We start from the raw sequence: 17,712 nt of genomic DNA, 5'->3' as shown, positions 1-17,712 counted from the left end.
AATATGGTCCATGTTTGAGTTGGAACGCAGTGGCCGAGTTATTATGGGGTTAGTAGAGTTTGTAATCGTACGTATAGTTTTCACTTTCATCAATTAATAATCTGATATGTAAAATAACTACTAAAATTGCATGGATAAATGGTTAACAAATACTCCGTAGGTTATTTCGTGTACTTTTGTTTGGTCGAGCAGTAGCGATTCTAGGATTTAGAAATTGGAGTTGTATAAATTGACAAATCATGAGGCATTGGATTAGCCTGAGATTAGTGTTAGAATAATTGTACATATCAAATGTTATTTACTTACTAGTTTGTCGTATATATTTTTTTTTTTTGGATGAAAGGAACATATATTAAATAAACCAAAGTTAAGAATACATCACGGGGGCGGGTCGGGGGATAGAGGCACAGAGGCCAAAACAGAGTCACTAGTACAAAGTTCAACAACAAAAGGAGGGGCAAGAGCCCACTCAAAACAACCTAAAAGAGAACTAGTATCATGAACGGAATGGTGAGCAATAGGATCCGCCACACGGTTAGCCGTCCTCTTCTCAAAAATCGACTTCAAATGGGGTGAGTCTGCAAGAGGCCCTACACTCAAGAATGATGTTAGTGTAAGGACCACAAGGGGCGATGTAAGTAAGCAAAATAGAGTTGACGGCATCCGACAATCGACGCAATCACGACATTGTTCACAAGGACACTAGAACGTACAAGCCCATCACGGATGGCAAGGACTTCACACAGGAAAGGGTCACTCCCGTGGAAGCGGAGGGACCACCCTAAAACCCAAGACCCAAAGACAGTCTCTAATGACACACCCCAAATCGGCTAAACAAGAAGAGGGAGAAAGGGCGCATCAACGTTGGCTTTTAGCCAACCCGCGGCGGAGGGGCCTGACTAATAGGAAAGCTAAAGGCATCAAGGGGGGTGGTACCGGTGCAAGGGGCAGAGGGGGTGCGGTCATTAGTTCTGGTCCAGGTAAAGGTTTGGGAGAAGATGGAGGTGGAAAAGGAGGAAGAGGGTCGAAGGTTAGAAGGGGAGGGGGAGAAGATAAGGTCGCAGCGCCTCATCCAAAGGCGCCAGATGGCAAAAGTGAAGAGGGTGTTCCAGCTAGGTGAAGGGGAGTTACAGTTGTCAAAAATCCAGGAGTGAAGGTCATGGGTGAAGAAAGAATTTGGGACATTAATTGAGGCCCAAAAGTCAGAAGCGAGACTACAATCACGAAGAACGTGAAGGGAAGTCTCAGGGAGGGAAGGGTTGAGGCATAGGGAGCAAGAAGGGCAAGGGATAATGTTTCTAGCAAAGAGAGAAGCTTTGTGTGGTAATTTGTTCCACCACACAAGCCAAAGGAAGACTTTGATCCTAGGTTGGGTATGGGTTTCCCACAACCAAGCCAAGTCCAGGGTGAGGGGGGAGGTGGGAGGCAAGGCGGGAAAAGGGGGCCCAGAGAGGTGGTGGTAGGTGTCCCCCACAGAGAACTTGCCTTTGGGGGCGAGGGAGGTGGAGAGGATGTCACCTCGGGGAGAGGAGGGGATTGGGATAGAGAGAATGGTCTGGGTAATGTGGTCGGGAAACTCAAAATCAAGAGAGTCAAAGGACCAAGTACCATTAGTGATGATGGTGCAAAGTCTCGCAGAAGAGGAAGTAAGACTGAGAGGGCCAGTGATGACAGCCCGGAGAGGCCCCAAACTGGTCCAAGGATCATCCCACAACCGGATAGTGGAGCCATCTCCAATAGACCAAGTGAGATTATTTTTCAGGAAGCCCCATCCGATTCCCACATTTTTCCAAATATGAGAACCGTAGGAGAAAGAACGGGGGCGGGGGGTAAGATATTTACTGTGTAAGGCTTTGGCAGCAAGGGAGGATTTGTCAAGGAGGATTTTCCAACTCAGTTTAGTGGAGAGGGAGTCATTATGAAGTTTAGCAGCCTTAATACCCAGTCCACCCAAGGAGAGAGGAAGGGTAACAAGATCCCAATTTGCAAGATGAAGCTTCCTAGAAGACTGGCTAGACCAAAGAAAGCTCCTGGTAACTTTGTCAATGTCACGGAGAATGGAGGAGGGGAGGCGGATGCATTGCATAGTGTGACTGGGAATGGCATTAAGGGTGGATTTGATGAGGCAGATTCTCCCAGCTTTTGATAAGAAGCGAGATTTCCAGCTGGCAAGTTTTGTTTGGATGTTGTCGAGGATGAAGTGAAGGTCAGCTCTTTTAGGGTTTTTACCATGAAGAGGGTAGCCAAGGTAGGTTCCAAGGTTACTGGCTTTTTTAATGCCTAAGGCATCTTCAAAGAGGTGGACATCAGAGGGGGAAGTATGACGGGAGAAGATGATTTTGCTTTTGAGGCAGTTAATTTTTTGGCCAGAGGCGGAGCAAAAGGACAGAATGGTGTCTTGAAGGGCACAGAGGTTTTCCTCAGAGGTTCTGCCAAAGACAAGGATATCATCAGCAAAAAGAAGATGGGAGAAAGTGGCTCCCCCTTTCCCGAGAGGGTAAGGGGTCCAGTCGTTGTCATGACAAGACTGATGGATGAGACGAGAGAGGGCCTCCATACAGATAATGAAAATGTAGGGGGAGAGGGGGTCACCCTGTCTGATACCCCTGGAGGGAAGGAAGCTGTCAAGAGCGGTACCATTAAGGCTAACCTGAGCGGAAGCCGTGGTGATACTGACTCATGATAAGGAGATAGTGTCAGGGTCAATGTTGACCGCAAGAAGGGAGGTTCTAATGAAATCCCACTCAAGTCTGTCAAAGGCCTTTTCAAGGTCAAGCTTAAGGGCAAACCAACCCAGGTTACTTTTGGAGAAGTGCATGGAGTGAAGGATCTCAGAAGCAATGATGAAGTTAGTATCAGTCCCTCGGCCAGGGACAGAGCTTCCTTGGTTAGGGGAGATGAGGTTGTGCAGGTGGGGTTTAAGACGGCTAACAATAATTTTTGTTATCATCTTATAGGTGGTGTTGCAAAGGCTAATGGGCCGGAAGTTTATGATTTTTTGAGGGGAGGGAATTTTTGGGATAAGGGAGATAATGGTTTGGTTGATGGAGGAAGGAATAGTCTTTGTTGTGAAGATATTTTTAATGAAGGGAATGAAGTCAGGCTTTATGGTGTCCCAGCATCGTTTGAAAAAGCCCGCGTGGTAACCATCGGGTCCGGGGGCTTTGTTAGAGCCAAGAGAAAACAGGGCAGATCTAATTTCCTCATCAGAAGGAGTCAAGAAGGTAGTGACGAAGGTGGTCTCCGAACTAAAGGGACAGGAGTGAGGAGGGAGGAGAGTGAAGTCTTTCTCGGTGGTAAAAAGTTTGGCAAAGTAGTGAGTAATGTGACTGTTAAGGGCGTCATGACCGGAGATGATGGAACCCACATCATCAGTCAGCGAGAGGATACGGTTGAAGCATCTACGAAGGGTGACAGATTTCTGGAAAAAGGAAGTGTTCCGGTCCCCATCAGTAAGCCAGCTAATGTGGGACCTATCCCTCCAGTAGTGATGCTCAAAGTCAAGGACACAATTGAGGTCGTGGGTGAGAGAGTCATTAAGGTCAGAAAGGAATCTAGAAGTGGGGTGGTTACAGAGGTCTTTCTGGATCCCAAGGATACGGGAGGTAAGTCTCTTTTTCGATTTTGGGAGACTGCCAAAGGTAGTGGCAGCCCAGTCAGTCAGTGTAAGGCCGAGGTTAGTGAGTTTAGTGGGTGGGCAGCCGGGCAGGGAGGGCCAAGTCAAAGTAACAAGGGGGAGGAAAGAGGGGTCATGGTTCCAGAACCCTTCGAATTTGAAGGGTTTACTCACGGGAGGGGTGGGGAGGGAAGTTTTGAGGATGATAGGGCAATGGTCCGAGGAGAGACGAGTCAAGTGGAGGTTATGGGAATTAGGGTAATGGTCAAGCCACAACTGGTTCACCCAAACCCGGTCAAGTCTTTCCAAAATGGGGTTCATACGTCTTTTATTAGTCCAAGTGAACTTGGGTCCAGAGAACCCGATGTCAATGAGATCGCAAGAGTCGAGTGCATTCTTAAACAAGTCAGCTCTGTTCAGTTTGATTCCACGGCCTCCAATTTTTTCGGAGGGGCAAGTGACTTCATTAAAGTCGCCTAAGCAAACCCAAGGGAGACTATGGGTGCCAGACAAGTTACCGAGCTCAGTCCAAAGGGTTCGTCGGAAACGAAATTTAGTGCTAGCATAAACAGCAGAAAGGAGAAAAGTAAAGGGATTGAGGGGTACCTGAACCACCACATTAATGAGTTGTTTGTGTTTGTTGAGGAGGGTAACTGTTGCCTTTCCCGAGTTCCACAAAATAATAATCCCGCCTGTGAAGCCCACCGGATCCAGAACCTCAAACGAGTCAAAAGGAAGCTTGCGCACAATGCTCAGAGAGTTAGGGGAGGTAACCCGGGTTTCGGAAAGGATGACAATGGTGGGGTTATGGGCATTGATAAGATAGGCAATGTGAGTGCGAAAGGAAGGTCTCGCAATACCCCGACAGTTCCAGAATAAAATATTCATATTGGGAGGGACAGAAAACAAGTCACAAAGCTCGGCTTGAGCTCCCGGGTTGACTCCTGCCACGGCCACGTCCCCGTCTAGCCCGTGACCTGGAAGAGTGGAGTGGGGGCTGCTTCTAATCTCGCACAGAGATAAAAGGAGTTTTCTGTGTACAGAGCAAGGCACCTTGTCCCAACTGCACCAAAGGTCCAGGGATTTCAGGCGGGTTGCAGTACGAAAGTTCACTACTGCATTCGCGAAGCTCTCCACCCAGAGGTCCTTGGAAGCCGAATTCAATAGATAAATTTTTCTCAATCGAGGCAAGGTGGGAGTAGGGTCCATCAGGAATTGAAGTTCCGGAGGAACAACCAGGGACGGGTGAAGGTGATGATGGTGATTGAGAAACCACTTCAGATAGCAGATTAGGACCGGAGGCAGGCTGGGCAGGTCCGATAGGTCGGGTAGGTGGGCCGGGTGAAGGCAACCCGATAGCATCCGGGTGTTGATGAGACAAATGTTTTTGCATTGGGGTGGCGGGCTGTACGGGTTTGCAAGTATGGATCTGAGATTGGTTACGGTGACTTGACGCGAGACGAGGAGACGTTCGTAGGTGAAGGTGGTCTCGTTGATGGGTATCTCGGGGTGAGTGAGAGGCGGGGGTTGGAAGTATCCCTCGGGATTCGCATCCGGGTGGAAAAGGAGGAGGGTGGTAATTTTTCGAGGTGGTGGTGCGGGTTGGAACAGGGGTGGGGGTGGAAGGTAGGTTGTTGGGACGAGGAAGGGGAGAGGAGCCGGAAGCAGAGTCTGGGTCGGGTCGACTTGGGACTGTTGTTTCGACATTTTTTGGAGGTTTGGAGAGTGGAGAGTTTGAATTTAAGAATGAGTGGGAAAGAAAGGGTAAAGGGGGGTTTAGTAACGGTTGATTTAGTAAAGAGGAGAGGGAGGGGAAGTCAAAAAGGTGATTAAAATTAAAGTTGAAGAGGGAAAGGGGGGAAGTGGGGTTGAGGTCAGAGATGACAGTAGTAGGTTCAGGGGTAGACTTTCCTAGAAAATGGGTTGAGTGTGGAAAAGGAGAAGGAAAGGATAATTTACCAGGATCATGGAAAGGGACAATGGTCCAATTTTCGTAAAGAGAAGAGGGTGGGCCCTTTGAGGGAATAGCAACAGTCGCCTGAGACTTGTCACTATCATTATTGACTTGAACAGTCTCGACCCGGGTTCGGTTCTCCGAGATGGAGCAGAGACCTTTGCAAAAACCATGGCAACTCACACAATAGATTTGTTTATCCGCCAACTTAATTTCCTGGCAAAAATTTCCAAGCCAGACCTTGCTCGGGATCGGCTTCGCTTGGTCTAAATGAACGGAAATGCGGGCAAACCTGGCATTGTTCCGGTTCAGACCATTAGGGTCATGCTTTATAAAAACTCCAATAGAATTCCCAATAGCTTTCAGAATATCAAGACGGTGATACTCAATGGGGAGCTCGGGAAGGATTAACCATGTGGGGATTGTTGAGATTGACGCCGTAGAAGGTTGAAAATTGGGTATCCACGGTTGGACGTGGAGGTAGTGTCCTTGGATGAACCAGGGGCCATTATCAGTAATGTTTGCAAGATCCGATGGAGAATCAGGTTTGAAAGAGTAAAAACCCTTACCAAGACCGATGAGTTGGGGGTGTTTCTTACAGTTCCAAAGCGTCTCGATGGAAGTAGAGAGGTGGCCGGAATCGATTGATTTTCCGGTCAATTTTATGATAATTGTGCTTTCCCATTTGCATCTGATGGAATTAATAACTTGTTGTGGGATCACAATCGAAGGGTCGGAATTTTTCTGGGAATTTTCCAGAATTGGGGAGAAAATAGGGAATCTGGGTTTTCCTTGTGGTTGTTGTGAGTTGAGGATGGAGTCTGTTAAAGCAGATTTGTAGGAGGCTAAGGGTGGGTTTATTGGTGGTGGGGTTGGCTATATTGATAGCCACAATCTCGTGTAATTAGGCAAGTATATTTGCATAGCATTTGTATTAATATTGAGATTATTGAATAATAAGTCAAGCATTACACTTTCCAATATGGTATCAGGTTCTTAGAGCATCTCGATCTCTCGCTTCCACTCGAACCCTAACGTTTTTCGCAGTGACGAATCTAGGATTTATGGAATGAGGGTGTTTAATAAAATTTATAGCACACACAAAAAAAAAAAAAAACGCCAAAATATAATCAGGATCATCCCTAACATTTTGGAGGCCTTGTGCGATATTTAAAAGATAGGCCCTTTTAACAATAACTTATATCAATAGTTAAGTTTTAATTAATGTTTGATAAATACTAAAACAATCTATAATAGAGAGCGCTAGTAAGGCTCACCAAAGTACGTATTTTTAAATATGATTACCCTTTTTTAAAATATCACTATATTTTCATCGTCACGGTAGTTTAATGAATGTAAATTGCAAATAAGATGATGCAGGTTCAATTCTTCCTAAGAACGTATTTACAACTCATTATTATAAGAATGAGTTTGTGTTATAAATGAATAAGAGTGACTCCACTTCGACAGTCTTATACCCAGATACGTGACGACTTATTAACATTATAAAACTCGTGCACACCATCCATGTTTCACAACAGTATAAGACCAGTATGGATCCTCTCCATTTCCTAAAAGAAATGGAGAGTCCATTTCCTAAAAGAAATGGAGAGTCCATTTCTCTCTCACAATGTAATATTATATTACACTCCTCTCTTTACTATCTTTTACCTTTATTTGTCGCGATAAAACCCGAAGCGTTGGATCGTCCCCAAATGAAATCTTGTCTGTTAAAAAGAAATGGACCCTCCATTTCTTTTAGGAAATGGAGAGAGTCCTCATTGGTATAAGACCCATGCCAATTTTGCATACCATACCACACTCCCCTTATACTCGACTAACAGAAACAACTCACAGCCAATTCAAGTACGTACAAGTAACACCAACATCCCTCCTATTCACCCCATCGACATCCAAGCCCATCGTACATCTACACCTCGCACTACTCGACCAAAACAAAGAATGTACAATGATAGAACGAACATAACTCCTGAGACGGTCTGAAAACTTAGCATAGTTACTGCTCTATATATAACTAGTCCCTAATCCAACTTTATTACACCATGAAAACACACTCAAATGCAACCCCCATCCATGCACTAGCAACCAACAACAATGCACACGCAGCTGGACTCCCCAATGACCCAAAACGTCCTCAAAAGTCAAAACGACTCAAAAGCAAGGACGGTAAAACCGGCTATATTCAACAACTAAAACAAGTGTTCCTTTATACTTCCTCCATTCCATTCATTTCTATACATTTGCTTTATACACGTGTATCCATGCTCGTTTTCTTTTGTTCATATCTTTAGTTACACTAGTTGTTTCTCCGCGCGCGGAGATCCAAGACGCGTTTTGTTTTGTTGTCGAAGCTATCATGTTTATGTCTTATGTTAATTGCGGCCTCGTTAATGTAAAAATTTAAAATATTGGACTCTCGTACGCAATTCTCATAATCGAGTGAATGAGTATAATAATTAACATTAATAATACATGGAGATTAACTTTGATGCTGTAACACTACGGCTTTCCCTTGGTGACTACTCGACCGAGTAGAGCCTACTCGGCCGAGTAGTGTTGAGGTTGTGTGTGTTTTGGTTCTGCCGAGGAACACTCGGCCGAGTATAGTGAACACTCGACCGAGTATGGGACACTCGGCCGAGTATACACTTACTCGACCGAGTGTCCGGTTTAGCGGAGTGTTATTTTGACGGTTTGATTGGGAAACGTTTAGGGTTATTTTTATATCCCGCGTCAGTTTCTAAAACATTATTTCAACATCATCATTTTGACGATTACCCTAATCATTCCCTAATCACTTCCTAATCATTCCCTAGCATCGTGCTGTGTACAATCTTCGTAGTTTTGCGTATAATTCCTCATCCTTCTGTTGGTAAGTCCTTTTCTATGTTGTTTGTATTCTTTGGGATTACTGTATTCATACATGGAGTTGGGAATATGGGGAAATTGTGCAATATGTAATTGTGTATGCGATTATTGTATAGGAGAAGACTTCATAGAGGAGCCTTTCTGATTGTTCGGTTTCCGCATCATCTAACATTGATTGCGAAAAGGTAGGGTTTCTCCTACTCGATCGTTAATTGATTGAGATTGCATATGTTTTATAATTGTTGTTATCTACTGATCATCGGAGGTTGGGTGTTGTGGTGACGGTATTGGTGTGGTTGTGCCGTGACGATTGTGGTGTTGTGACAGTAGTGATCTTTGTGTGTGTGATTGTGGTGGAGTCACTTGCGGGAGTGGCTTCACACCCTAGTTCGCCCTCCGTGGAACCCGTCACGGGAGGGGATGTGCACATTAAGGGACGGGGATTGTTAGTCGCTCGTTGATGAGCTGGACTAGGTGGGGATGGGCTGCGGTCACCCATCTGGCGAGGATTACATTGCGATGGGTAATCTGGCGGGCTACACACTTGAGTGTGTAGTCGATTCATGTGTGAGATCGATGATCATTTGGTTGTATTGTTGTTGTCTTATATTGATTGAGTAATCTTGACCCGTGTTGTTGTTTTGTAAAACCTACGGTGATCCATTCGGGGATGGTGAGCAGATTGTGACAGGTAATGCAGATGTTTAGCTATGGGACAGTCATGGGGAGTCATCACGTCAAGTCTAGCTTCCGTTGTTATGAGTTTAGATGTCTTGGATGTCTTTTGTATTGAGACCTTGTACATTTAGTTTGAGTTGGTCTGAGATAATGTAATCTTTAACTTTTATACTTTAATAAATGTTGTTTGGAATTTGTAACTTTGATATACTAACCTCGGGAAACCGAGATGGTAACAGCCTTTCATGCTAGGGTAGTCCTTGGTAAGGTACCTTGGTATGAGGGGGTGTTACAGATGCACTTAATGTTGTTCATTGAATAGAGATATGAAATTAAAACAATTGAACAATTAGTTTTGTTGAATTTGGTGCATTTAACGTAGGATGTTTCAAGTTTGACCATTTCTCTCCAAATTCTTCAATTTAAGAGGGTGTTTCACATTGACCATGTCTCTTCAAAATCTGGAATTGAAGTTCATAAATAGCCATTTGAAAACTCAATACTTTTCGTAGAACTATTGTTGAGAATACTTTCAAAAAACTTGACATGGTATACCAATTTGTAGCTCCGTATACATGTATTATGACTAATGTGCCCGGGAGGACGCAGTATGGCGTATATGTTTCGCGTGATTTAATGGTTTATGAGAGGCGTGGAACCCCAATGCCTATCTCCGTCTCTTTTCAAACTATCAACCTTCGCGAGAGATGCAAGAGTAACACCTCCTGAACATTGAAATCAACCCTTTAAAAGCAATGTTTGAAAGCAATGTTTGAAAGGAAAATTAGTCATCGACTGATCAAGTATGATTTTTGATTTGCAGCGAAGTCCAAAGTCCTAGAAGTCAGAAAAGGATATAGGCATTCCAGCACTCCTAAATTTAGGATTCCCAAATAATAAAGTTTTTGCATATGAGCTCCAATTAAGGTAAGAAGAATCCGAATATAGATGGAGTTGTACATAAACGTACAACACATTTCTCCAACTATAACAATCAATATAAGTGACATGAAGTTTCTACTTAAGTTTAAAAAGTTCAACAACGATAAGCTCATGAAACTCTCACAAATTTTATAATCTCATTAAAAGATCCAAACAGAAGAGAACCCCACAAATTTTAGCTATCCTTCTACATAATCTAGATTGTTAGTACATCCATCTTTAAGATGAACAACAATTATAAACTCATCTAGTCGATATAGCTAAGCAACAATTATATCGTTCATTTGTTTCCCATTCTCGTGTGGAACATCTCTCGTTCTGTGAGATTAACTTTAGTATTTTGGTAATATAGCTAAAGCTTGATGGACAAAGACTCCTCGTTTAAAAATGTTTATGAGAGACAATAATCAATCCACATGTTAAAAGCAACTAAAATTTGCAAATATCAGCCAACTCATGGTAGTTACCGAAGATGATTATAGGAGTGTTATTATATGTGATGGGGCATATTCTGCACCGCTGACCAAGTCAACATATTGAGCAAGGTCAAAGACATCCACAGCAAGTCAACGACTTAGACAAACCTAGCCGACCCCCATCGGCTGTCATGTGGTCCCGCATGACAACCTCCAGCCGGGACACATATCCGCGTACTCATATCCAAGACCCCTCGGCGGTGAGTCAACAGGGCCCGCCGGCCTGCCATAGGTCCCTCGGCCGAGGGGTAGATCAGTCTTTCCACCTGCTAGCCACTTGGCCACTTGGCCACTACGTGACAAAAGGTGAAAGTCTATAAATACTCCTCAACCTTCATTGAGGGATCGATCCACAACTGAACCTAAGAAACACTATTCATCTGGTAATATCCTCCTTATCTCTCTACAATATATCCTTAGCCAAGTAATAACAACTTATCCCTCTAAGTTCACTGACTTGAGCGTCGGAGTGAGTACGCTTGGCACAAAGCCAAGCCCTCAGTTCGTTCATTGTTGCAGGAGAGGCCGAGAGGAACGATTAAGGAAAGAAGGATTCAACTCAAGACATTATTCCACAAGCCACGGGTGGTAACAATACTTGCTCTGGAATTACACCCGGAACAATTGGCGCCGTCTGTGGGGAAGCGCTACTAGAAGCTAGTCACATTCATTCCCAAACAACAAAAAACCCACCCAAAAAGCTAAGATGTCAAAACAACAAGACGCAGTCGTGACCGACGAAACCGCATTCTACCAAGATGATACCTTCAACAATTCTGGAGTCGTGCAGCCCTCCACAGGCGGAGTAATCCAACCGGAGTTCGGGATGCGGTAATACAGACACGCCGCCGCCGACCAACCGAGATCACCATCATGGGACATGTGGTTGACGTAGCAAACCGAAAATGCTCCTGGACCTAATTAGTAATACGCCCGCTCACCGTCACGCCGACAAGAGCGGCGGAAACCGTCCAGAGACCGGGGCCCAAAATGTGACTCGAGAAATTTGAACGGAGCACTAGGAGAAGCTGACCCAGTCAAGTCGCCGGGGGAGCCCAAAGTGGGCGTGGTAGACCTAAGTCCTTCCCGTACTCATGGGAGGACAGCGTCCCCGCAGCACGAACGAGGCTTACCCCAAAGGAGCCAGAGGAGTCCGACTCAGCAGAGTTGGAGGAGAAGTCCGAGTCGAAGAAGGAGTCCTTCCCGCTACGAGGGGAGGAGCCGGATTAGGAATGCGAGGAGCCGATCGCCACGTGCCGTTCGACACTTGGTCAGACAGCCCCTCAACGCCTACATCCTAGAAGTCCAGGTACCAACTAAGCTCAAGTTGCCACCCTTGTCATACAAAGAAGATAGTGATCCAGCCGACCACGCCGAGGCTTTCGAGTCTTACATGTCGGTATGGGAGTAGCCCGATGAGGTCTGGTGCCGAGTTTTCCCAACAACTTTGCATGGGATGGCTCAAAGTTGGTACAAGGGGCTCCCCGACGGCTCGGTATAGTATTACGCCGACCTAAGGGACGCCTTTCTAGCCCAGTACTCTTGCAACAAGAGAAGGGCCGTGGAGACGTCGGACCTCCTAACTATCAAACAGGAGGGGGGCGAGTCTCTACGAAGCTATGTGAAGAGGTTCGACGGAAAGGTCCAGCAGATTCGAGAAATTAATCCCGAATTGGCGGCTTTCGCGCTGATGAAAGGCCTCCCAAGGGGAGACTTAAAAAATGAGCTCATCAAGTGCGGAGGCCGGGCTTGACGCCGCCGGGAAAATGGCCGACCAAGCCATCAAGGTAGAAGACTATCACAAGACTGGGTAGGCCCGGCGAGGCCGAACACTCGAAAAAGAAGAGCGCCGGGAGGACAACCCGGATGAAAGACGCCGTGACAACAACGGGTCACGGTCCGATGAAAGACGCCGTGAGAATAATAGGTCACGGTCGGACAAATCCGCCAGGAAAAAGGACTCGACGGGCGCCGGGTGGAGTTCAGGAACGTACCACCAGAGGCGGTATAACGATAAAACCCCTTTCGTCGTATCAGCCGCCGAGGTCTTCGCCCTGAGCAAAACGAGGGCCGAAGTGGGAGACCCCCAAGCCAAAAAGTGACGGTGACACGAGCCGATCTTGTGAGTACCACGGCCACACCGGCCATTTAACCAACGATCGCCGCATCTCGAAGAATGCCATTGAAGAGCCGATCCGGAAGGGGAGCCTCGGCAAGTACGTTGCCAAAGGCCAAAAGACCGACGCCGACGGATTCGGGTAAGAAATCCGTCTTCGAACGGATAGGAGTGATCCATGTTGTTATCGGGGGCAACGAGAACAGAGGGTCCGCTCATGGGCACAAACGGCACCTGAACGAGGTATATCAGGCCATCAACTTTGTGCCCAACACAGCGATCCCCGCTTCCAACATCCCCGATATAACCATTGGAAGGAAGGACTACGAAGGAGTCATCGCTCCTCACAGCGACCCACTTGTAGTTAATTTGGACATATCCAACCACCTGGTCAAGAGGTGCTGATTGACACAGCGCGTACACGAACATCATGTTCGGGAGTGCTTCCTCGGCCTCGGCCGAAAGTCAAGGACTTGAGCCCCGCACCAACCCACTATACGACTTCTCGGGGCCGGCCTGGTACCACCGGGATCAATCGGACTCCGGTGACGTTCGGCGAAAGGAATGCGGCTAAGAATGTCCTAGCTGAGTTCGTGGTCATCGACGGCTCGTCCGCCTACAACGTTCTCATAGGCCGAGTCACCCTGAGCGAGGCCGACGCAGTGATGTCTATCCGGGCCCTAACACTAATGTATGTCTCGGACCGGGGGGAAGCGCATAAGCTCATCTCCAAAGACGAGAATGACGAGGTGGTCAACGTCCGATAATCGCGCGAGGAGGATGCAACATGCAATCCCTCAAAGTAGCAAAGAAATCAGAGAAAGGGAAAAGTCTATCCTTACAACAGGAGGGCGACCTCATGGATGTAGCTAGCGGCTGACCGGGAAGGTGTGCCTTTGATAAACCGTTAGGACACTGGTAATCTCGGGAAAACTCTGTGTAGCGGCGGATGTGTCCAAAACAGCTGTGGGCATCCCAACGCATGTTTTTATCTAATGAAAAATCGTCCAAGTCTTCCATCAAAATGTTCATTTTCCCATAGTCACTAGGAAGCAAGAGACGCTCGCCAGATCGTCATACCGACAAGAGCGAGATCTCTCTGTCGAGAATGACGCCGGCTCGCACTGTCATACCGACAAGAGCGGCAGTCTCTGTCAGTAAGTAGACGTCGACTCACACTGTCATACCGACAAGAGCGGCAGTCTCCATCAAGAAGTAGGCGCCGTCGCAGTCACCCCAAGTAGTAGACGCCACGGCAGTCACCCCAAGAGGTTTGACGCCGTCGCAGTCACTCCAAGTGGTAGACGCCACGGCATCTCCATCAAGAAGTAGGCGCCGTCGCAGATCACTCCAAGTAGTAGACGCCATGACAGTCACCCCAAGAGGTTTGACGCCGTCGCATCACTCCAGTGGTAGACGCCACGGCAGCGATCTCCATCAAGAAGTAGGCGCCGTCGCAGTCACCCCAAGTAGTAGACGCCACGGCGATCATCCCAAGAGGTTTGACGCCGTCGCAGATCACTCCAAGTGGTAGACGCCACGCAGCGATCAATAACAAGGAGCACTCGCCGGCCGACACCGTCACACCGGCAAGAATGGCAATCACCCTCAAGAAACAAACACCTCGACGGTCTCGACCAGCGCAGTTGATACTCGCAAAGCGATCAAAACGCCTTAGAAGCGTTACACAGTTAAGGAACGCACTCTAGACTGCCTCGGCCAAGCCAAGGCGGAAACAAAGGAGACGCCCAATTTATAACATGAGAAAAAACTCAGACAAGGACGAGAAAAGACCTCGGCCGAGCTAGAGACAAAGTGAAAACGTTAAGTACAGATTGAGACGCTCAACTATTAGCACAAGAAAAAGGAATGAGGTAAAGACCTCGCCAAGCCGGAGCGCGAAGAAACGAGCTCTTATTAAATATGTTCAACAAATTACAAGAAATACAAACGACGGCCGCCCCCATAAGGGTCAGCCAAAGGACAACCTGCCAAAGTTGTACAAAATACGAGAGAGAAAAGACAAAAGGGTACGGATACCATCTCCCTATGTCCTGTTCTTTGCTCGCCATCGCCAGCAGCAGAAGATCTCCTTCGATAGGCAACCCAGCGGTTTTCATGGCAGCCTCAGCTTCAGCGGCCTCAGCCTTTGCCTCGGCAGCCTCAGCTTCCCTCATTCTCTTGGCCTCCTCATTGGCCGTCTTAGCTTTCTCAGCAAAAGCTGCCGCCTCCTCGGCCGCCTCCTGCTCTATCTTCACCCTCACCGCCTCCTTGGCCCTCTCCTCCACGGCCTTCTCCTTAGCTTCGAGCTTGTCGTCAAACAGCTCGTCGAATTTGCTCCACGGAAAGGAACCTTCAAGAGAGAAGAGCTCCTCAATTACTTCCCTGGCACTGCCGGCCGATCCCGGTCGGAGCACATGTCGGGAGCATTTTGGTTTGGAGCATCTCAATGTCGTCCTCCTTTTGCCTGTTGATGGCCTCCTTGCTCCGAATCACCTTCCCCTGAATCTGAAACCGTTCCCTGAATTCATTCCTCTGCTGGAAATAGAGGTCGGCGTGCCTCTGAACGAGGTCACACTTCGCCAACAGTTTTTCAACTTCGGCCGCAGCAGTCTCGGCCTTGGCTCTCTCAGAAGGACCTCCTTTTCGGCTCCTCCCTGAGCTTTCTCTCAGCCAAGAGCGCCTTCTCGGCCTCCCCCCTAAGCCTCTGCTCATTGAGAAGATCCAGCTTCGCCTTCGCGGCCACCTTCTTAGTGGCATTAAGCTCAAAAGCGGATTGAGCCACGGCCTTCTCCTGCTCCATGATACGAGCACCGGTCAGCTCGTTCCACCTCGCTAGTCTCTTGATCAACCTCGCGCTTTCCGCTACAAGCCGAGAGGGGAAGCCTTCTAGGATGAAGAGCCAGTGGCGACGTTTCGATCGCCAGCCTGCGGTCGGGAAAGGGAAACCTTCTGGGATGAAGAGTCAGTGGCGACGTTATGATCACCAGCCTGCGCGGGGTTCTCCTCCACCTGCTGCTCAACAAGAGCGGCGGCCTTCTGCGGCTGATCTACAAAATTTAAAGTAAGCATCAGTATCAACATACATAGACATGCCGGAGAGCCTGTCACCGGCAGCGCCTAATGAACCGGCTAAGTCTGAGCCACAGGATAGATCAATACCGTGCTTGGCCTTCTTGGCCGAAGGGCGCATTTCCTCGTCAGCAGCAGAAGCAACGGCAGCGGTAAAGGCTGTCTGCTTTCTTTTACGGACAAGGGGCGACCCCTCTTCCTTATCGGAGTCATCCCCATTGGAGATATAAACGATCTCCACCGTCTCCTTCTGAACAGGGGGGATGGAAGGCGGAGCCGATGTCGACGCCATCACCGCCGAAGGCTTTGTTTTTCGCGTGCGGCGCGGCATGTTACTTACAACCTTCGCCTGGGCCTCCACCACATTCAAACTTTTCAGCTGCTGGTCCATAAGATCATTCGGCGACGTCCTACGGTCATGGGTAAGAGCCTTGGGATGCAAGTTAGCAACAGTCTTGTCTTTGTGCAGCCCCATTCTCCGGAGGATATCCTCAGACAAATCCGGTCCAAAGTAGTCTGCGAAGGAAACAAAGCAAGAATTAAGTAGAGGAATTAAATCGAAGTTCGAAGAACAGGAACATTGACAGCGGTGATGGGCCTCATACCGACCCCACTCACCCTGTGCTAAGGCCGGTATGAGGCCGACATGGCAGAGCGGCTCATCCTGGAAGAATAATCTGCGTTGGGGAATCCATCTTTTCGGCACCCCACTCTTGTCCGCCTCAAAGAGCCTCATCGCCAACCTCTCATCCTCCCTAAGAGAGACCCGCGGCATCCATCTTGAGTTTTTTCCGGGTGACCCATCCGTCATGTTCCGCCTTAGTCTCACACCGCAAGTTAACTTGGTGTTTGAAAGCAATGGGCGCGGATAGTCATCCGGCACCTTAACGTACACCCACCGATCTCTCCAGTCTTTGCAAGAAGTAAGTTTGTCAACAGAGACATAACCCTTCTCCATGTGCACACTGTACCAACCGACGCGGCCAGAGATTGTGGTACTGGAGATAATGAAGCCGCGGAATAAATTCACCGTTGGGGCCTCCCCCTTGAAGAGACAAAGCCACACAAAGCCGACTATCGTCCTCATGGCCAACGGATGCAGTTGGGCCACAGCGACGTTCATAGCTTTGATGATAGCCATGACGTACTCGTTCGGCGGAAACCGAGCCCGTACTCAAGTGTCGCATGTATACACGGTATGGCCCGGCGGGGGCAACAGACGGTCGACTCTCCTCGGGGATAACAATCTTGTATCCCCGCCAAAGAAGAAATGGCCCTCGAAAAATTTCTCACCAGAACAACTGGCCAACTTATGGGACCAAGCTCGGTCAACGCGTACCTTACAGACGTCACCGTGATCCATAACGTACTGCCTCCCCTCTTTGGGACGAGCCTTTTCAGCATCATCACCAAAATCGTCTGCGTCATCATCGACATCAGAGTCATCCTCCCATTCCTCCAAAATCCGAGGATCGACTTCAGGAGAAGGAGACCTAGGGCCCCCAGGCCTTATCAGGAGGGCGTCCAACTTCTCCTCCTCATCAAGACGCGACGGGGAACCCCCCGGCGCCGGTTTACTAGGCCCGGCATCAGCAGAAGACATGTTTACAATAAAAACTTACAAAGTTAAGAAATTGGGAGGTTTGTTTGTTTACCTTGAAGAAAAACACTCGCCGGAGTAACAACTCTGAAAATTAGAAGAAAGAAGAAGCCCTTGAAAGTTTAGAGAGGAAAATTTTGGAGAATGAAATTGGTGGCCAATTTCACGGAATAACTGCCCTATTTATAGGGAAAAGCCCATAAAGAAGGACCAATCAGCGAACAGCCCATGAAGCGTCATCCAATCAGCGAACAGACACGTGTCGGACATGCAACCACGGGATGTCAATCGTTGCAACAGTTGAACGTCAGTCAATGCAACAGTGACCAAGCGTCTTCAGCACGCCCATTCATATCTCTCCGCCTATTC

The sequence above is a fragment of the Silene latifolia genome, chromosome 1, assembly GCF_048544455.1.
Source record: "Silene latifolia isolate original U9 population chromosome 1, ASM4854445v1, whole genome shotgun sequence".
In the NCBI taxonomy this organism is placed as follows: domain Eukaryota; kingdom Viridiplantae; phylum Streptophyta; class Magnoliopsida; order Caryophyllales; family Caryophyllaceae; genus Silene; species Silene latifolia.
The sequence above is the reverse complement of the archived record's forward strand: the minus strand, read 5'-3'. Positions refer to the sequence as shown.